General features: G+C 40.2%; 1 protein-coding gene across 2 annotated transcripts in view; it reads right to left on the reverse strand.

Annotated features, from left to right (window-relative positions):
- LOC105460410 overlaps positions 1 to 18,930 on the reverse strand; it is a 186,549-nt gene that overhangs the window by 46,463 nt on the left and 121,156 nt on the right. The window lies entirely within an intron of this gene.

The raw sequence follows: 18,930 nt of genomic DNA on the forward strand, positions 1-18,930 counted from the left end.
GGAAATTGCAAATAATTTTAGTGTACGTGCAGCAAATACCAGAGTTTGCAAAAAATATGCAATTGAGTAACCTGAAGTCTCGCCGAATATTTGTACAAAATCCGTTATAAATTAATTTTGCCCAATATATATGCATATCCAAATGATTCATTAATTAAGTTCGAAATTCATATTTGAAAACATATATAACATTCGCTGAGTTATTGTAAATAATTATTGCTTTTAGTAACTACGTCTATTGCGTCCAAGAGAAATAAATGAGTTACTGTAAATAATTATTGCTTTTTTAGTAACTACGTCTATTGCCTCCAAGAGAAATAAATCAAAATGTGGATAACATTAGAACAAACTTGTTTCAAGTTAAACTTTCGTTATAATTTTTCGCAGCTCTAACTACATTAAAAAAATATAATATTATTATTAAGCACTAAGATTCGCTTTGATTATGTCGGGCGTTTTCTCTTAATTATTTGAACATTCCACGATCGATTTATATTAATAATTGTTTATCTCAAAGTACATTAATTGTCTGATTTAAGGGTGTTCTGGCTATACAGTTCCAGACAAAAGATACTGAAATATGAAATTCTATGCTTTTATAGATTAAGATATGCACCATATCGTGTTCATATCGTGTAAAGAACTCAAATAATGTCAGTTAATATGATATTTGGCACTTCAAATGAATATATTTGTATATTTTACAAGTTTTGTGATTGTCGGTAAAAAACTTTTGGACTTGAATTTGACGTTCAAAAATTTTTTATCGACAATCACAAAACTTGTAAAATATACAAATATATTCATTTGTAGTGCCACATATCATATTAACTGGCATTATTTAAGTCCTTTACACGATACGAACACGATATGGTGCATATTTTAACCTATAAAAGCATAGAATTATAATTTCATATTTCAATAACTTTTGTCTGGGACTTTATAGCCAGAACATCCTTAATAAGATATTTCCACTTGATATAATCAAGTGTACAGAAAAGCAGCGCAAAATATCGAATAAATATCGTTCGTAACATTAAAATTAGAGGAGAATTATTGAACCATATAATACTCCGTAATGCGCTTAAACGTATGTAAGCATAACTCGACGTAAGAATATACGACGTAGCATAAATCAATATTGCTACAAAATTTTATACACGCTAAGAAATCTAATATAAATAGACAATATTTTATCGTATGACTGATCAAAATAATACGCAATCGACGTGAAACGAACAAAACAGCGATCTCGAGATCGGACGTGTTCAACCTTACTGGATTATCGAAACTACGTGGCCGTGAGGCTCGTCATGGTAACACGATCGATACACGCCAACGCCGAGTCGAGCCGACGTCGTTGTCCTGGTCATCGTCGCCGACGCGTGTATATCGAGTTTATCGGCCGGGGACCTAGATCCCTGATAAACCTGTCCGCGGGAAAATCGAGGTCGACCTGCCGAGAAACGACGCCGCCGCCGCGCCGGCCGAGAGATAAAAACCGTACCGTCGCGCATTTTCCCTCGCGGCAAAAATGAAAGACAATTCGTCAACTTATTGAAACTGTCATCCGTGATCGTATCTATACCGGACACACATTCGGGATGAGTTCTTAAAATAAAATCTACGAAATTATCATCCATTACTCTTTAACGCTAAATATTTAATGTCGCGAATGATTTGAATATTCCAATATTATAATTTTAGATATTTGTACAATACTTTTTGCGTAATAAAAAGATAAATACAATGAGCACCTATTGACCTTTACGCTGGTTTAACCATTGTCCTTTGAAGGGCGGCAATCGCGTAAAATTACATTTCCAGATGACATTTTCAGATTTTACAACTCCAAGCGCCCTTTCAAATGGACATCTCCATTTTTATTCATTTCCATTTTTATCTGCATTTTTATTGCATCGCGCCGCTGCGTTACACTGATATAAATTTCACTCAATACGGCACACTGTGATATTCGCGAAAGGACAAATATTCGCAGTGCGCGTCCCCTACGTACGTATTTGAATACACACAAGCAAATCGTCGAGAGCATTGCGGCCGTTTCCTGGATGAATGACGTTTGTTTATGCGAGTATTATCAAACGTAGAATATAATAGCCAGGGAAGAGATGGAGGGGAGAGAGAGAGAGAGAGAGCGAGAGAGAGGAAGGAGGAAGAGAAGGATGGAAGGAAAGGGAGGGAGGAAGAGAAAGCAGAGGGGGGGGAATTCCAGAATTCCTCCAACAGAAATTCGGAATATCATCGACGAACGACGTAATCGCGCTTCTAATCAATGTACACATCGTCGCGCGCATCTCTCTCCGTAACACGTAGATTATCTGAAATTTCTATTACCCGATTAAATTATAACGCGAGCTAAAACGGTCACACATACGTACGAAGTCGTACGTCAGATCGTCCGACGCGTTCGCTGTATTAATTCCATTGCGTAAAATAAACATTAGCCAAGCGTTTCAGATTATAGTTGCTATTAGCATATAATGACACTGCCGTGCGAGCTATAGTAACATTTCATAAAATTAACACTTTTGCAGATATTATCGCAAAAGAACACATCTCTTACTTTTCGCAATTTCAACGTTAAATCATTTTATCGGTTTATATAAAATGTCATGTTTTTATTCGGTATTTTTCATGGTTATCAGTTTCCAATAATATCGTCAATCAGCAGAGCGCTCCGTATTATTATACACATGCATACCGACACAAATTTATATAACGGAAATATGTTAATTAATTAAAATTACATTAAAAATGTACAATAAATTTTCATATATTTACTTATCGTTTGCATTGACTTTATTGCCATGAATCATTTCTAGATTAGCAAAAATTGAAAAAAAATTCTTGAAAAATAAAAATTAGCATACGCGAAACGCAGAATTGTGTTAAGTATATAATATAAACAAATTAACATACGAAATAAAAAGGTTATTCTTAAAAGATTTAACATAATATTAAAAAGAGTGTGCACGTGCAAAAAATTTTACGTACGGTAACATACTACGGTGAAGTAGTTAAAGAGTCACACACGAAGTGATACTCTGATTTTACATACCGTACCTATGCTCGTTTCATTATACGCTTTTACGTTATCTAGCATAGCCCGTAAGCGTATGTAATGTCGCCATTGTCGCGAGGGGGTTACGGGACAGGATCGTAACACGTCAGCGAATTAACTGGCGCATGAATATTAAAAACAATGGCGACAGGACGCTATACGTATTGCTCGTTACCGCGGGTACGGGAATTCCCGAGGGAACAATGCCAGCGACTGGATTAGACCACCGGTTGTTCGGACATAATGTAATCGCTCCTAATCTAAGGCGAGACACGAGGTTTTAAGATACGATAAGAAACAACTATTGTAGGTCGCAGCGCGCTTCAAAAGACTGTCTTATTCAGATTGCCTGTCTGCCGTAATGCCATTGCGGGGAAATCCGTGTACTCGTATTCGTACCCGGCTGCAGCCGGCTGAAGTTACAAGCTTTTTCAGCCCTTGTCCCGCGCGATCGTTCCGAGCTGATTGACCGAGAAAGCGTGTCGGCCACGGTTCGCGAAAGCTACAAAGTTAACACGAATACGTCGATAATCACGATCGCTGCTCGGACGACGATCATGAACCTCGCGCACGCGGTCACGATCGTTAACTTGCACGCGATCACCAGTTCGCATTATTAACACGCTTGCAAAATAAGAAGCAATTTCCCCGCGCGCATTGATTAAGACATGCAAGGTTGAGCTGGTGGAGAGGGTGAGGCGCGGGACGTGTGGCGGGATTAATTGCGCAGAACTTGGGGCGGGATGGTATGTTGCTCGGTGCAAGTCACCGCATCTAGAGTCGGGCAGCATTAATCAACGTATTAGCTGTAACAAAAGCACCACGCGATCGCGGCAGGAGGATCATAAAAATATGCGGATAATCATCGCGATTAATGGGCGCCAATCGGCGGCGGTAAATTTAACGGCGATCTAAATGCAGATTAATTTCAGTTTAATGTAGTCGTATAATAGCGGTATGAATAAAAAAAATGATGAATGGAAATAATTTATAAGTGACCGAGTTAATCTTTCATCGCGAAAGCGGAGACATGTCGGTCGCGAGATCCCCTACGTCGATATTTCCTGCTTTAACAAGAGTTATTTCGGGCAGAGCACAGGAATATACATTGTTCAATCCCTCTTTTTACGTAACAAATTCAAGATTTGCTTCAACCAAAGTTAAAAGTAATTATTTATTGAGATCCAGTCTCGATTGTTTGAAGCTTGCTTTCCAAATTTAATTGTGTTATTTACTTACACGATCTAGTTCAACTTATTATTAATTTAATCGTTTATCGATCTTTTTTTTTGATAGAATAATTATGCACGTAATCGTACATATATAAATATTAAAAATATTTTTTTTAATTTTACCGTTCCACGGTAAACAAAATTACATTCGCTGGAAATAGAGACTGAAGAAATGGAGACTGTACTACTAATGTAGAATCTAGATTATTTTGAGTGTTAAAAGAAGGATATTATGGAATAACGAAAGCGTAAGAAGCTTTCCCCGCGAACAAAGTCGAAAGAAAGGAGAACGTCCTCGAGAGTCGCGAAAATAAACCTAAAAAACAGAGAGCGGAGAAGAGAAAGAGAGAAAGTAGCTGAGGCACGACGGAGAAGAGAGGCGGTTTCAAGCTGTGGCAATTTTGTTACCGACCCACAAACAACCATGGAAAACACGAGGGTGTGAGGGCGCGGGTGCAGAAGAAGGGCTAGTGATATAAATATTTAGGAGCGCGTAGTGTTTAAATATTAAACACCCGCTTGTCCCGTGTCGGCTGTTGTAGGCAGCCGTTTCTTCTCTCTTTGACTATTATTTCCCCGACGAAAGAAAAAGCGCAGAGAGGCGTTTTAGATCTGCTTTAGGTGATAGCGGTATTAACCCTGGAAACGCGCATCCCGGGTCCAACGCGTATCCCGGCCATTTCTCATCTCGCCGAGACAGTTGCATGCAGTAGTAGAGCGTACTATATGTATCTATGGGATTTGGTGGTTTAAATGCAAAACTCTTTCCTAATATTCACATTTCAAACACATTTGTACAGCTGAAACTTAAGTTTCAAAACGTTTTACAAAACGTTTTGTTATCAAAGATTTTGTTATCAAAGAAACAACAAACTCAATGAATTAATGAAAATTCTATATTTCAATATTAATATATTAATATATCAATATAATTTAGATCTGATGGATTTTTTAATTAGCAGCAAAAACTGCTAAGAGTTCATAAATGATTTATTTAATCCTAAATCTGTCCTAATTTTACTAGCAAAGAGCAGTGGTAATCCAAGATATAGCAGGATTAAAATTGTCATTAAACAGAGAGAGAGAGAGAGAGAGAGAGAGAGAGAGAGAGAGAAGGATTAAATCAGAACTACGTAAAGTGTAAAGCCTTAAACCAGGCCGCGACAGAGTTCCGCGACTACTCGAGTCCTGGTGCTTCGGAACTTCGGCGAAAGCTTGTAAACATCGTTACCCGACGATCGCCTCACCTGTGCTTGTGTATAATTAGATCTTGTGGAAACTCCACTGGGAATCGCCTCGCGGCCGTAGCCAATAAGGAATTGCAAGACTTCAGGCAGTGCTTTTAATTGCGGTCATTTCTAACTTCGTCTCTAATTACAGCGAAACACATCGACTTTATTTAACCATAGTTTATGGCTTATTAAGAATCACAACGCGCAGTTCAAATCTTTTTTAACAATCGAAACTCTTTGATTATATTAAGCAGTATCCTTTTTTAAACAATAAAACACTAAAAAAACATGCTTTTTTTCAGTCTTTATTTTACTTATCAAACTTATTCAATATTTCTATTTATGTATGTGATTTTTAATTTTACTAAAATTATTAATTTTTAATATTACGTTTAAATTTTTTTTCAAACTTTTAAATAAAGTTAAATTTAATGATTACAAGAAACAGATATGGAACTCGATCGTTTCTATTTTTAATTGTGTCAATTAATTTCGCAAAATAATTTCGCAAACAGTAAGATAAACGTCTCAGTCTGGATATGTGCCTATGATCGTAGGTCTGGATACGTACACAAAACTTATTATAAAAAAATTTTTTTTTATTATAATATCAAAATTTAATTGTAAAAATATGTATAATATAATAAAAAAAATATTTGAAATTAATAAATTTTGTGTAAATTTCCGGACACAGGTATCCGGTATTGGGACGTTTACCTTATTAGAATTAAAGTAGAACTTTGACAAGAAACGCGATAAGTTACCAGCAGACATATTTCTCTAAATAATAAAAAAGTAGATAATCTTCGGTTAATCGTTGAATCAGCGCAAATAAAATTATACGAGCAATTAAAGAAACGAAAAAGAGTAAGACGAAGAAAAATAGGACAAAAGTAAAAAAAAAGGAAGGAAACGATAAAAATTCGTTATCCAAAATGATTTCGCTTACAAAGTTCGTCCAGAAAGTTCACGTTGTTCGATAATAGCACGCTTGGGTAGTTTATAACTGGAAACGAAAGACGAGTTTTCGAGGGACGATATTACAAAACACAGAAAAATTTTGCGAGATAGAGAGAAGAAAAAAAAACCTCTCCGTTTTTCATCCCCATTTTATCATCAATTACATTTTCCGCGCGCGCACGCGCGCAATTGAATTTAAATAAATAATCTAACATTATTAAAAAAATTATTGGTCTTTTCTATGGTTTTTAATAATAGCATTATGTACATAGAAATATTTGAAAGTAAACAGTTTCACCGTTCGCGATCACTATATTTTATCATAATTGATCCTGACTGGATTTAAATAGATAAATCTTGCCAATATTTTTTAAACTATTTACGTGCTTACACGTATGATTTCGAAATCCAAACTCGTAATTATTATTTTAAAAAATCGTGACGAGATAGTGATAGAGCCAAGAAAACTCTCACGCGATGTTAAATGGAGAACTAATTTATGAAGGACGATAAGGAATAGAAAGGATCGTGTTAGCTATGAGAAAGATCTGTGGAGAGAGAGAAAGAGAGAGAAGGAAAGAGAGAGAGAAAATCGCAATCAAAACTGTTAAAGGGAAGGAACAAATTGAATCAATTGCCTTCATTTCTAGATTTTTATGCGATAAAATACGTTAAACATTTTCGGAATCTGTAAAGTGTTATAATTTATACCAGATCTGAATCTGGGGTGACTATAAAGGTCACTACCATCTACCATCGAAAAGAGAAAGAAAAAGAACTTTTGCATGCAATTTGCGCGGAGATCTTTAAAGCACATTGAAAAATGTAATCTTGTAATTATAGGGAGAATTATTTAGGTACGAAAAATTAGCTAAAACGGATAAGTAATTAGTAAGCACTGCGATACCACATATGTTTTGTATTTAATCAATATAAATAATAAAGACAACAATCATATTTAGTTATGAGACCTATATTTTCTTGCACATATTCTTAGAATATTGCTGCTGTAAATTCTACGTATGACAGACAATTTTTTAACAGATACAAAAAACAGCGATATAATTTAAGTGTAATATTTAGAATTCTAGCTGGAACAGCGAAACATTTCCCACATATAGCCTAGAGTTTAGACGAACGTGCGACACGGCGACAAAAATACCCGATAAATTCGCCGAGAAGCGCCAGAACAAATAAGGAGAAGATCGTTTATTATATGTACCACGATGATCATCCAGCTGCAATCTAATCGCCGATCGGACTTCCGATCGATTGAGATATAACGAGAGAATGTTTTACGTTCAAGATTTTCACCGATACGGATTGGATCGCGAGCGATTGACCCTCATGATCGCCGAGAATCAATCAACGATGCCCACAATTGTAAAGTAGTAAATCATTATTTTTACAATTATGCTGTCGCTCGTTAATTAATATTGAATAATAAGTTTTGAAATGCTTCGCGGCAACAAAAGTGCACACTCGAAAACTGTGCGATGTCCACTTTGTATACTGACTTACAATCACTAAATTAAGTTCCAGATTTTCCAGAAACTGCATGTTAATTCCATACCTACGTTTTTAATCCAGATATAATTTGTTTTTATATGTACGCTCTGCATTTAAATTTACTTTTCGGAGGCCAGGCATTGCTTCCGCCGACATTTTAATTTAAGTCACCATTCGCAAGCGAAAAGAACGATCGCGTGTGGTTACGAAACTCGGGATTTCCGGGCAACGGCAGTCGCTCGTAAATTTAACGTCGAGCTGTCGAGGTTCGATAATTCGGCAGAAGTCACGTTTGTTTCCCCGCGAAACATTACAATGATCCGGCATGATTAAAACGAAACGTCCGTCTCGTCGTCGGGTCTCGAGACAAAGCGCAGCTCTCGGAATATTTCTTTTCCGTTGGCGCGCGGGGTATTCATTAAAAACGGGGACGTGCGCGCGCGCGCTGAGAGTTTTGACAGGCTTGCGGAAAGTTTCACGGAGTTTCTCCATCACGCGCCGTACTTCGGGGACACTGCAGGCTGCGGATCCTTCCGCCTTCCTCTCCGCCATCGTCTCGTTCCGCGCGGGAGAACGGAACGTCGAAGTGTATTGCATGCCGCCGGAGTTTGTGCTCGGATTTCTCGATCAATCGAGCACGGGCGCGCTTTGTCAACCGACCTGCGCCGTCGCGCGCACCCCCCCGAGATCGATTCTAGTGAAAATTAACGTCACGAGCCACTAATTGATTTCGATTATTGTCGCACCAGTCGGTCCCGACGACCGCGACAAGTAATCAGAGTTCAAACGAAATTCCGAGATTTGGCATCATTGCGAAAGAATGAAACACGACTCGTATAATGACGGTTCAACGAAATATCGTCTCTGTGCCGTTCCCGCATTCTTGGCATATAGTTAAAATTGTTATTGTCGCTGAGCGCGGAAGCTATATATATACGAAACTCTCTCCCGTAACCCGCGTTTCAGCAGACTCCGTCATGTCGCGCGCGCTCCCTTCTCTGCAGCGGCGATAAAGTCAATTAAAATTAATAAGGTATTTTCGGAATAACCGGGAATCTTCCCGCGAGTCGTATCTATCTATATTTGCTCGAGTGTATTTTCCAAACTTCGAGAGTTTGATCGTTCTCGAAAAGAGCGATTGCGTTTCGAGACACTCCCAGATGTGATCTCTCGACGTTAAAAACTTTACGCTGCTCCTCCCCCCCCCCCTCCCCCCCTCGACCCTTCTACTCCAATTGGTTTTCCGATACGTCTGGGAAACGGTTAATAGTACGCTACCGTTGACGATATCGCATTTCTTATCAATTTCTCTCCGTCTACCGGGTCTCGTTTCTCTTCCGATTCGTTGTCCTCGCTCTTCGCCTCGCCGAGCGGCGTGCTTCGTGCAGCCTCGAAACGCGCGACGCGGCACGGCGCAACCGAAAGTCTTCGGACGCGTCGTCGTTACGGCGCGCGGAGAGAAACGGGAAAGGTCGACGGGTCGAAAACTTTTTCCGAGATTGCTGAAGGACTCGACGCTCACGTCGACTCGATTTCCGAAGATTCCGAAGTGAGAGACGGAAAGAAAAGTGCCCCGAGATTTTTAACGCGCTCAAGAGAAGCCGCGCCTGAGAACTTTATTTACATACGCTCGCTCACAGATTCGGCCTCGAGATTTCGTACTGGATTTATTGCCGCGATCATTTTGCCCCGTCGTTGAGTAAATCACTCTCGCGCGTCGCGCGGATATATTTTTCTAAATTCCACCTCCGTCGTCCTCCGCCGAGGAATGCTAACTTTCCGCAAACTCGGCACTTCTCAGCGAGATTTAAACGAACGCCGCGTTACACAGTAAAGTGTCTTATTATTATATTAACTATTTACCGCGAGCTAAATCCACGTATCTCACAGCCTTTTGCCTCAAAACATTTTCCTTCTTCGCTGCAAATAAATTTGCATCTTTTTGCAAATAAGAATTTTCGCACATAATATAACATTCACATCTGATTAATATTATACGTTTTCATAATACAGTCGAACCACGATAACTCGAATCTCAAGGGAGGAGCTATAAAAATCTTCGAGTTACATACAAGTTTTGACTTATCAAAGTTTAAGAAAAAGAGAATTGATATGAAAATTCGACTTAAGGAAGCTTTGTACGAGAGTTTATAATTTTCCGATTATAATGGCTTTTAAAGGGAAAAAATCGAGTGATTTTCGAGTTATGGAGGTTCGAGTTATCGAGGTTTGACTGTAGTATACTATATAATTCAATACTGTTTTCGATAATGTTGGTATTTAATTCTAAACTGTTTTTATTTTAACAACTAATAATTATTTTCTGTATTATTAACGAATCCATACAATGAATGCATTATAACCGACAACGTAAGAGTTAAACGTCGCCGAATGATTAGCGACGAGACGATCGACAATCGCTCTAATGATCGTTTAAGTGTCGCGCATTCGCCGGCCACTAATCTTCTGCAAATTAATAGCGACAATGATAATAGCGTCGGCGCATGTCGGAGTGGAGCGCGCGTGCGCGCGCGCGCGCGCTTATCGCAGATGCAAACGAGTGTACATACCCGCCGGACGCGACGGAACCGGTTTCACTGCGAAAACAGCAAACGGTACAGCGCGACGATATTGCGGCCGCATTAAAGCCGATTCGCCACACTCCGGTTTATCCTACTCGTACCCAGCCGGGAGACACTGCGTGTCCGCATTAGCGCGAGACTAATGCAGTTGCCATCTTCTTCTTCGAGTCTCTCCAAGATCTCGACATACAGATACTCCGCTCCATTTCCGTTATTTACTCTATCTTGCATCGTTGCATACAAAGCGTTCTTACGCTCAACGACCTCCAGACAATTTTCGTGGAAGCGAAATATGCGTAAATAAAAAATGCCGTAATATATTTTACGTTTCTTAAGAAATTAAAATACTGCTTTCAATCGAGTTACTCTTCTTTCAATTAATTAAATAATGTTTGGCAATTTACAGACGGACAAAATTAAAGTTGAAAAGTATAAGCTTTTACCTTCATAAGGTTTCTATATCAATTCATTCATTAATGTTTGCTGAATGCGCAAAATTTATGTTAAATTAAAAATTATTTATTATTTATGTAATATTAGACTTAAAAATCACAGAATCTTGTATACATTTTTAATTTCATATTAAAAATTATAAAGTACTCTTTTCCGCAGTATCAAATTATAATGCTGATCTTCGTATTGCACATCTGCAATGATGCCAAAGATCTAGATTAGCGAAGGCGCGATTTAATCCCAAGGATCATAACGCTGAATCCTCCCGGGTCGATGTGGTTTCGCTGCGCAGCCACTTTTCGTCGAGGAACTATGCGAATGCTGATAAATATTTATCAGCAAGGAAGTAACTCGAGAAGCGATTCGCCTCGTAATCGCCTTCTGCTTACCAATAATACGCAACTTAAGCAAACAGATGGTATAGAGGAGAAAGAACAAGCACATTCCTCCGACAACTATATATATCTTCGCAAATAAATTATCGGAAAAACGCGGAAAGGGCGGAGATCTGAAAAATGCCGTAGGTGTTTAAAAAAAATTAAACATTGAGGAAAATACTTGCAATACGAAAAGTGTCGCATTCGCCGATATTTCATATTTCGCCGATTCTCGCAAAATGGAGAATTTCCGAGGTCCCTCTGAACTTCTTCCGAAATCGTCCTGTGTAAACGAACCTCAATTATCAAGCGCCGCTTCCCCCGCTCCTTCTCTCGTGTACTCGGCACGTTCGCGGACACATGTCCCGTGAGGACGGAGGGGGGCGGGGGTGCAGTGATCCAGGCCGGAGCCGATGAATATTCACGTGTCGCTTTACGGTGCGACGAGTCATTTGAATTTATACGGCCGGTTATTCTTCGCCACGATAGCTAATTGTAAGCTATGTCTCCGGGCGTGACTCGCGCACGTTCTCGCGCGTAACGCCGAAATTCGGTTGGCCGGCTGCTCGTATAATTTCAAATTTCGCCGCACTCGGCAAGCGGAGAAAGGCCGGGGAAGCAGCCTTCAGAGCCCTTCGAGCGAAAAGACTCGCGCGAGTTTCTTCCTCGAAGAAAGGACAGGAGAAAATGAATTACGACTCTTAAGCAGGTGATAAATATGAATTTTTCTTTAGGGAAATGGAAAGTAAATGAAAGTTTCGAAAAGAAATGGGAAGTTTATAAATATTTATAAATTATCGCCGCTTTAGAGAAGCAAGTAAAAGTGCGCTACACTGCAGAAAAAGAATATTTTCATTTACATCAAACATAAATTACAGTTGTATAATAATATTGATATTAATATTAATCTACCAGCTAAATTATTCAATTAACAATACAGATTGTTCTTGTGACGCAAAATAATTGAATCTCTTGTTTTAGGAAGGCTTTTGTAGATTTCCATTTCTCTATTTCTCCATTTCAAAAGTCACTTATTCAGCGCAGAATATGATTCTCCTCGCGGGCAGAAAGAAAATTGAACAAAAACTCGATCTCTCGTTCACGAGAACGCCGCGTCTTTTGTCGCAATAACGATCGAGCGATCGCAGAGCGCGAACGTATCGAGATAACACGTCGATCACGAGAACGTTGTCACGCGACCGAATGAAAACGAGACGACGATCGATTACGTTCCCGGCGGCGGCGGCGGCGGCGGCGGCGGCGTGCCCATCGGAACGAAGCGAGTCGAGGAGAGGAGAGACAGCGAATACGGGTAGAGAATACGCGAACGAGGGCCAGGTCGCCGTCTGCCTGTGCAGTTGCTGCACTCAGCTCGTTATTACCCAGCGGATGGATTTACGGGCCATCATGCTCGTTTCGTCACAATCGGCACCCGTAAATAAACGTTGCTCGTGTTCGTTTTTTTTAGCAAAACGTACGAGTAAATCTCTATCCTCCAGGCGCGCCGCCCGAGTGAAACACAAGCGAGGAGTCTTCCAGTTGTTCTCCGACTGTCCGGATTTACGACGGTCGCACCGTCGATGAAGAGTTGCGCGAAACCGACTCTTATTTTTGTAGTTGTAAATAAAATAACAGAATGAAACAGCGGATAAATTATCGCTTCCAGTATCCAATTTTCTGAAAGACACGTTTCGAGAATATCATGCTTAATAAAATAATTGCTTCAATTAAATACATAGATTATAATATATTTAGAAACACAAGGAAAACACAAAGACACAATCATCCCACAACGCGAGCAATAATAAACCCACCGAAATAAATCGTCGCATCTAGCTGCATTTCCTGGCGGTGACTCTTTCGCGTATATTTCTGGCTCGTTCCCCGAATTTGCGATAAATAACGAACGCGACACGGCGAGTGTCGTCGGTGTGTATGTGCACGCGCGCGTGTGTCATCTTCTGCCACGAATTTCGTGCGAGTGAAATAGATTTCACTAGCGCACGCGTGGCGCGGCGAGAAAGAATTCATGACCACGCGCGGGGTGAGTTTAGCGCTTTTAGCCCGCTCGTCGGCGAGTGACAGCAACGATTTACGGATTCGGTGACGCAAATAATTACCCGTCCCTGAAACACGTATAACCCGGCTCGATTCGCATTCGCGCATATGCATCATCGATGCAACATATATAGAGCCCCGCGGTCACGACTACGGGCCGAGATAGGCCTGTGCACCTGTACTCACCAATCGGCACGAGAGTTATCATTCTCGTTCATCGATCCGTCACCGGATTATCGCCGAGCGATCGGTAATTAACCCGTTATCGCTGTTATAATAAAATATTCTCACAGAACGCGATGCACCGTATCCCATAAACGTTCCTTCAAATTAGCTCCGAAAATTACCTAATTGTCTGTCTCTTCCTAACTCTTTATGTCTATACAATCAAAAAGTGAAAGATCAATTAAACTTTAGCGGAAATTATAGTTTTACGGAGAGGAAGGGACGGAACAGCCGTGACAAAAACGCACGTCTTGTTCATCGAAGCACCGGGAAGTGGCCACGCGTGGGTTATCAAGAGGGATCAAAGGGGAGAGAGAGAGAGAGAGAGAGAAAAGAGAAAAAAACAGCTCGCTCGCTTGTCCCGCATTGTTTCATCGAGAACGCGTTTCGTTACGCCGCGTCGACCACACGTCGTTCAACGGGCGCGTTTATCGGCGCGGTTATCGCCGTCGATCGTTGTTGCTAATATCGGCCCGGCAGGCGCGAGCGCGCGCGTGATAAATTCCTGGTCTACCTAACTGCGGACGCGATCGACACCGGGTGCCCCTCCTCGCCGCCCCTCAAAATTTCCCCGTTGCACAGCCTCCGCAAGCATGCATACAAAAGCGGCGACGGCTGCTGCAGCTGACATGTCCTTCCGCTCCCGGCAAACGAGCACGATTGAAGTTCCCAGGGAATTAATCCGCCGAATTTTCGCTTTTGCGTGTACTACGGGGAGAAGAGAAACTGCCCCCTATGTCGAGAGTCAAAGCTCAATAATAATAATAATTCCATCGCTAACGTGCAAGAACGAACGAAAGTTAGTTTTGTACAAAGTTAAACTTTCTCTCTTCTTTTTCTAAACGTAAAATCGAAAACTATGTGATTTGATTTGATATAACTGGTTTACCAAAACTTGATTTTCACTATTATTATTACGTAATCAAATGACATAATATTAACTTAATGTTAATTATGATGTATTTGCTTATTTCTATGTACATACACACAGATAGATTTCATTTTGAGAGCTTTATCAGTCAAAATGAATACTGAACTTATACATATATAATTCAAAACACACATTGTAATGATAATGCAAACTCAAGAACACAAAATGAATGAACGACATTTTCCGCGTACAAACAACGAAGAAATCGGTAAAGTTTTACAATTGTGAAGCTCCGGAATTCTAGCTATACCGCTGTGTGCAAGAAGTAATCGTATTAAGCAAACACATGAAAAGAATCAATACGGCGTTCTACCATCACTTGGTTTAGTGACGCAAATTTTTAATCGACCATGCATCGATCGATGTAAAGAAATATAGTGAATTTTTGAAGAATAGACATACAGAGAGAGAGAGAGAGAGAGAGAGAGAGAGAGAGAGAGAGAGTGAGAAAATCATGCGAATAATTAAGCGTCGCGAAAGTGACAATTGAAATGGCAATTCGCGGTTTACCGCGATCGACTCGGTTCATGCAACTTTAAAAACTGGGTCGACGGTTCGTTAGCGAGTCGATTAATTCTACGCGCGTAATGAGAATTTCGCCGCAACAGTGGAAGAAAAAAAAATTATCAATTTTACGTATGAAATTAATGCAGATATAATTCATAATGAAACGAACAATCGCTGTAAATAGCGAAATAAGCGTTATCATTAAATCTCAATACTCAATCAATGCTCTCTTTTGACGTATAATAGAATAACGAAAAAGTTACTTCTATCATCGATGTACTTACATAAAAGGAGAACTTCATAATTGCAAGAAAAAAAAACAAGGATATTGATCTCTCGTGTGGAATTAATATGTAATAGATTGATGAAGGAAACAATCAATAATAGTAATAAACAAATAATAAAATGATAAGGAAATAGTAGGTACGTAAAGCAATAAGAGAGGAATAAGCAATGAGAGGGCGAATAAACATATCGGTTTTCCCAAGCGTCGCGATGCGGCGCGGAATCGCGAGAGAAAAAAAAAGAAATTCCTTTCACGGACGGTTATCGATGACGGTGCTGAGCGACGAGAAAGTTTCGATAAAGAGTAGCGGCTTGCGAAATCACGCTGGCTCTCGATATTGAATATTCATGCAAGGCGGGGATCGCTCTCGCTCCGCCTCGCGCGCAATCTACTGTCTCCTTCACTCGCTCGCCGTCGGCCTCGCTCACGCTCACGAAATCGTCGGGCTTCTACGCGAAATCCTAAGGTCGCCTCCGATACTCGATACCGCCGATTCGCGCGCACGGCGAACGTGTTTATCGAGGATTTCTAGCGAAATGGGATACGTCCCCGACATTCGCGCGCGATTATCGAACGCGACAGTGCGAATACTTTTATAAAATCTGTACAGCTCATCTCTTTCGACACAACGGTATTGATACCAAATTGGTAGAAAAAAAAATCCTACATATTCTTTTTGTGTTACTTGTTTCAATAACATTAATTACTAATAATCTCAAAGTATTATATATTATTGCGTCAAATAATATAGTGTATTGTGAAGACATTTCATTTTTATAATCTTGCAAAATATTTTTTTCACGTTATCTATTATATTGTAATATTATTATTATTATCATTATTAGTGTGGTAGTTAAATTATTATAAACGAAGTTTCATTCTTGACTTGTATGCTGAATAAATATATTCTAGACTGTTATTACTATTATTTCTGTTATCTTAATTACTGTCAATCCCAAGATATTATATGACAAAGACATTTCCCTCCTTTTCGCTCTAAATGCGAAATATATTTTCTACATGCCTAACGTGTTATTTTTTTGTTACTTTTATAATATTAATTATTAATAATCTCCAAGCGCTATTCGTGACAGTATAAATATTTCACCAAAGACATCTTATTCCTATCCTAAATGGCATGCTGTAATTTCCTGGAAGTGATTCCGACATTTGAACATGTGTGAGCGAGCCGACACGTGCGTCCGCTTGAAACGGGGGACGAAATAGAAAAGAATCCGTCGATCCGCAGTCCCGCCGACTTATTGCCGGAGTTTTCCTGAACAATTTCGCGCGACGGATCGCGTCGAGAAAATGGAAAAAGACGCCGGGCAGGAAAACTTGGTGGTCTTTCATCGGCGAAATTCCAAAAGTCTCGGACGAATTCTTAACCGACAAAGGAAGGCGCCAGGACGGCGATTGTCTCTAGCGGCGCGGATTAGTGAAAATAACGCAGAAACTCCAACGCATTCGCGTCAGAATTCTTTTTGCGTTTGTTTCTTTTTTTTTGTTTGAAAAACGCAAATATCTCCCATCGGTGAAATTCAGCGGAAAACTAATTAATTTCATGAAAAGGATTATTTAATTCTCCATATCAAGAACATTTCTTTGAACTGCGCATCGATGGCGACCATCGGTCGAAAATACACATACGCATAGCCGGATCTGTGCTTTTATACGTATACCAATAAACCTGTTTATTTGCCTTAAATAAAACACGTTCATTTGCGTTACGTTGAATGTCCCGCAGAGAAGATTATGTCGGCCGTGCTATACAATCGAAATAAATTACGCCAGAATAAATTACACCGAATTACGGGCCGGATTTCGTGTATGGTGGTATTTCGAACGCACGCGTGGCACGTGCATTCATCGATCGGAAGCACAAAATATCCGCCTATCTGCTGCTCGCGGATTAGCGCAGAACGGGATTTTAACGCGTAACGCCGCGGACATGAGCACCCACTTGCGAGCGAGCGAGCGAAATACACGAGAGAAAGGGACGTGAAAGCACTTATGGGTTTCCGTGACAGCGCGCCTCGAAGCGCGATGAAGGAGAGAAGCGACGAAACATGAATAAATGCATCGCGTTCGCTCTGCGACAGGGAAAAAAAAACAGAGGTGTGCATCGAGAGAAATGGCATCTCCGAACGACGCGTGCGTCCGCTAGTTCAGCATACGAACGAATAAAACTTTGTTTCCCGGCGAGGAATGGGCGCGAGGAGGTGCCTCCGGTCCATTCGGACGCCGGGAATTCCCGGCGCGGCGATCCGGGGGACTGTGCGCCGCGTCGGAGCTCGCCGAAAAATGCAGTTGGAAGAAAACGGTCGTTGCGCTTACACGAGAAAGCTCCGCTATCCACCGGCGGCGGCCATGAATTTTGATGGATCCTTTTCCCCCCGCGGAGCGGAGCTTTCGGCCGGAATGACGCTGATTTGCATTATGCAATTTACGCGCGCGCGCATAGTTTCGAGATATATACGTGGCTGCGCTCGCGAAGAAAGACGGCGAATCCCGTTTCGCTCGTATATACGCGTCTCTTCCCCCTCCCCTCTCTCCCTCTCTCTCTCTCTCTCTCTTTCTATCTCTTCCTTTATATATTTTTTACCATCGCCTCGATTCGCGGTCCCTCTCGGGCGATATACAGTTGTGTATAACACGCGTTGCTTTAAACGAAAATGGTAAATGCATGGTGAGCATTATATGCGTTTTTAAATGCAAACGCATTCGAGACAAGAATAAATAATAAATAACGTTACTTCTGGAATGATACTATTCCTCAAAAAGAGAATAATTTTTAATACACGTTAATAAGTACACATGACAAATAACGAGACAGCTCAATTTAAGTTTCAATTTAATGTTAAGTACAAATATGTAACATTATAAAAGATTATTTTTATATATAACTACTTTTTATTATCTCGAATAGTTATAGTTTATCAACTGCAAACGTTTATTTCAATCACTGCACGTGTTTAGTCTATCGCACTTTCGCAATTGGCACCGGTACAATCAAACTGTGAAAGCTCAAGGAAAGTGTCCTCATTGCCAACCAAAACGAAATTCTAATGTAAACGAGCCTATTTGTATTCTCTCCATTATCGCGCGATAATGGTCGTGTGGTACTTTCGAAATTTCTTTCGTAACGATATAGACAAGTGGTAATAGTTATGTTTAGTGCTCAAGCCCATGATTTCAGGAAAGCAATTAAGGGAGTGAGTCGGAGTGTGCGTTTAGATGCTCGGATAATTTTCTTCCGTGGATATTTATAACAGTATCTCGGATCTAACAAAAAACATTTTCGAAAATACGCTTCTAAAAATATTCGGTAACCCGTATTAGCCCATTCTGTGAGCAAGGTAACAATGTAATTGTGCAGATGTAAGAGACGTTAGTTAACGAATATATATAATTTCATATTCACAGACATCTGACGCGAGTTACCTCGCTTCGACGAACGTTCCTTAATATCTCTCTCTCTCTCTCTCTCTCTCTC

This window comes from Wasmannia auropunctata, unplaced genomic scaffold (assembly GCF_000956235.1).
Source record: "Wasmannia auropunctata unplaced genomic scaffold, wasmannia.A_1.0 LD336101.1, whole genome shotgun sequence".
In the NCBI taxonomy this organism is placed as follows: Eukaryota; Metazoa; Arthropoda; class Insecta; order Hymenoptera; family Formicidae; genus Wasmannia; species Wasmannia auropunctata.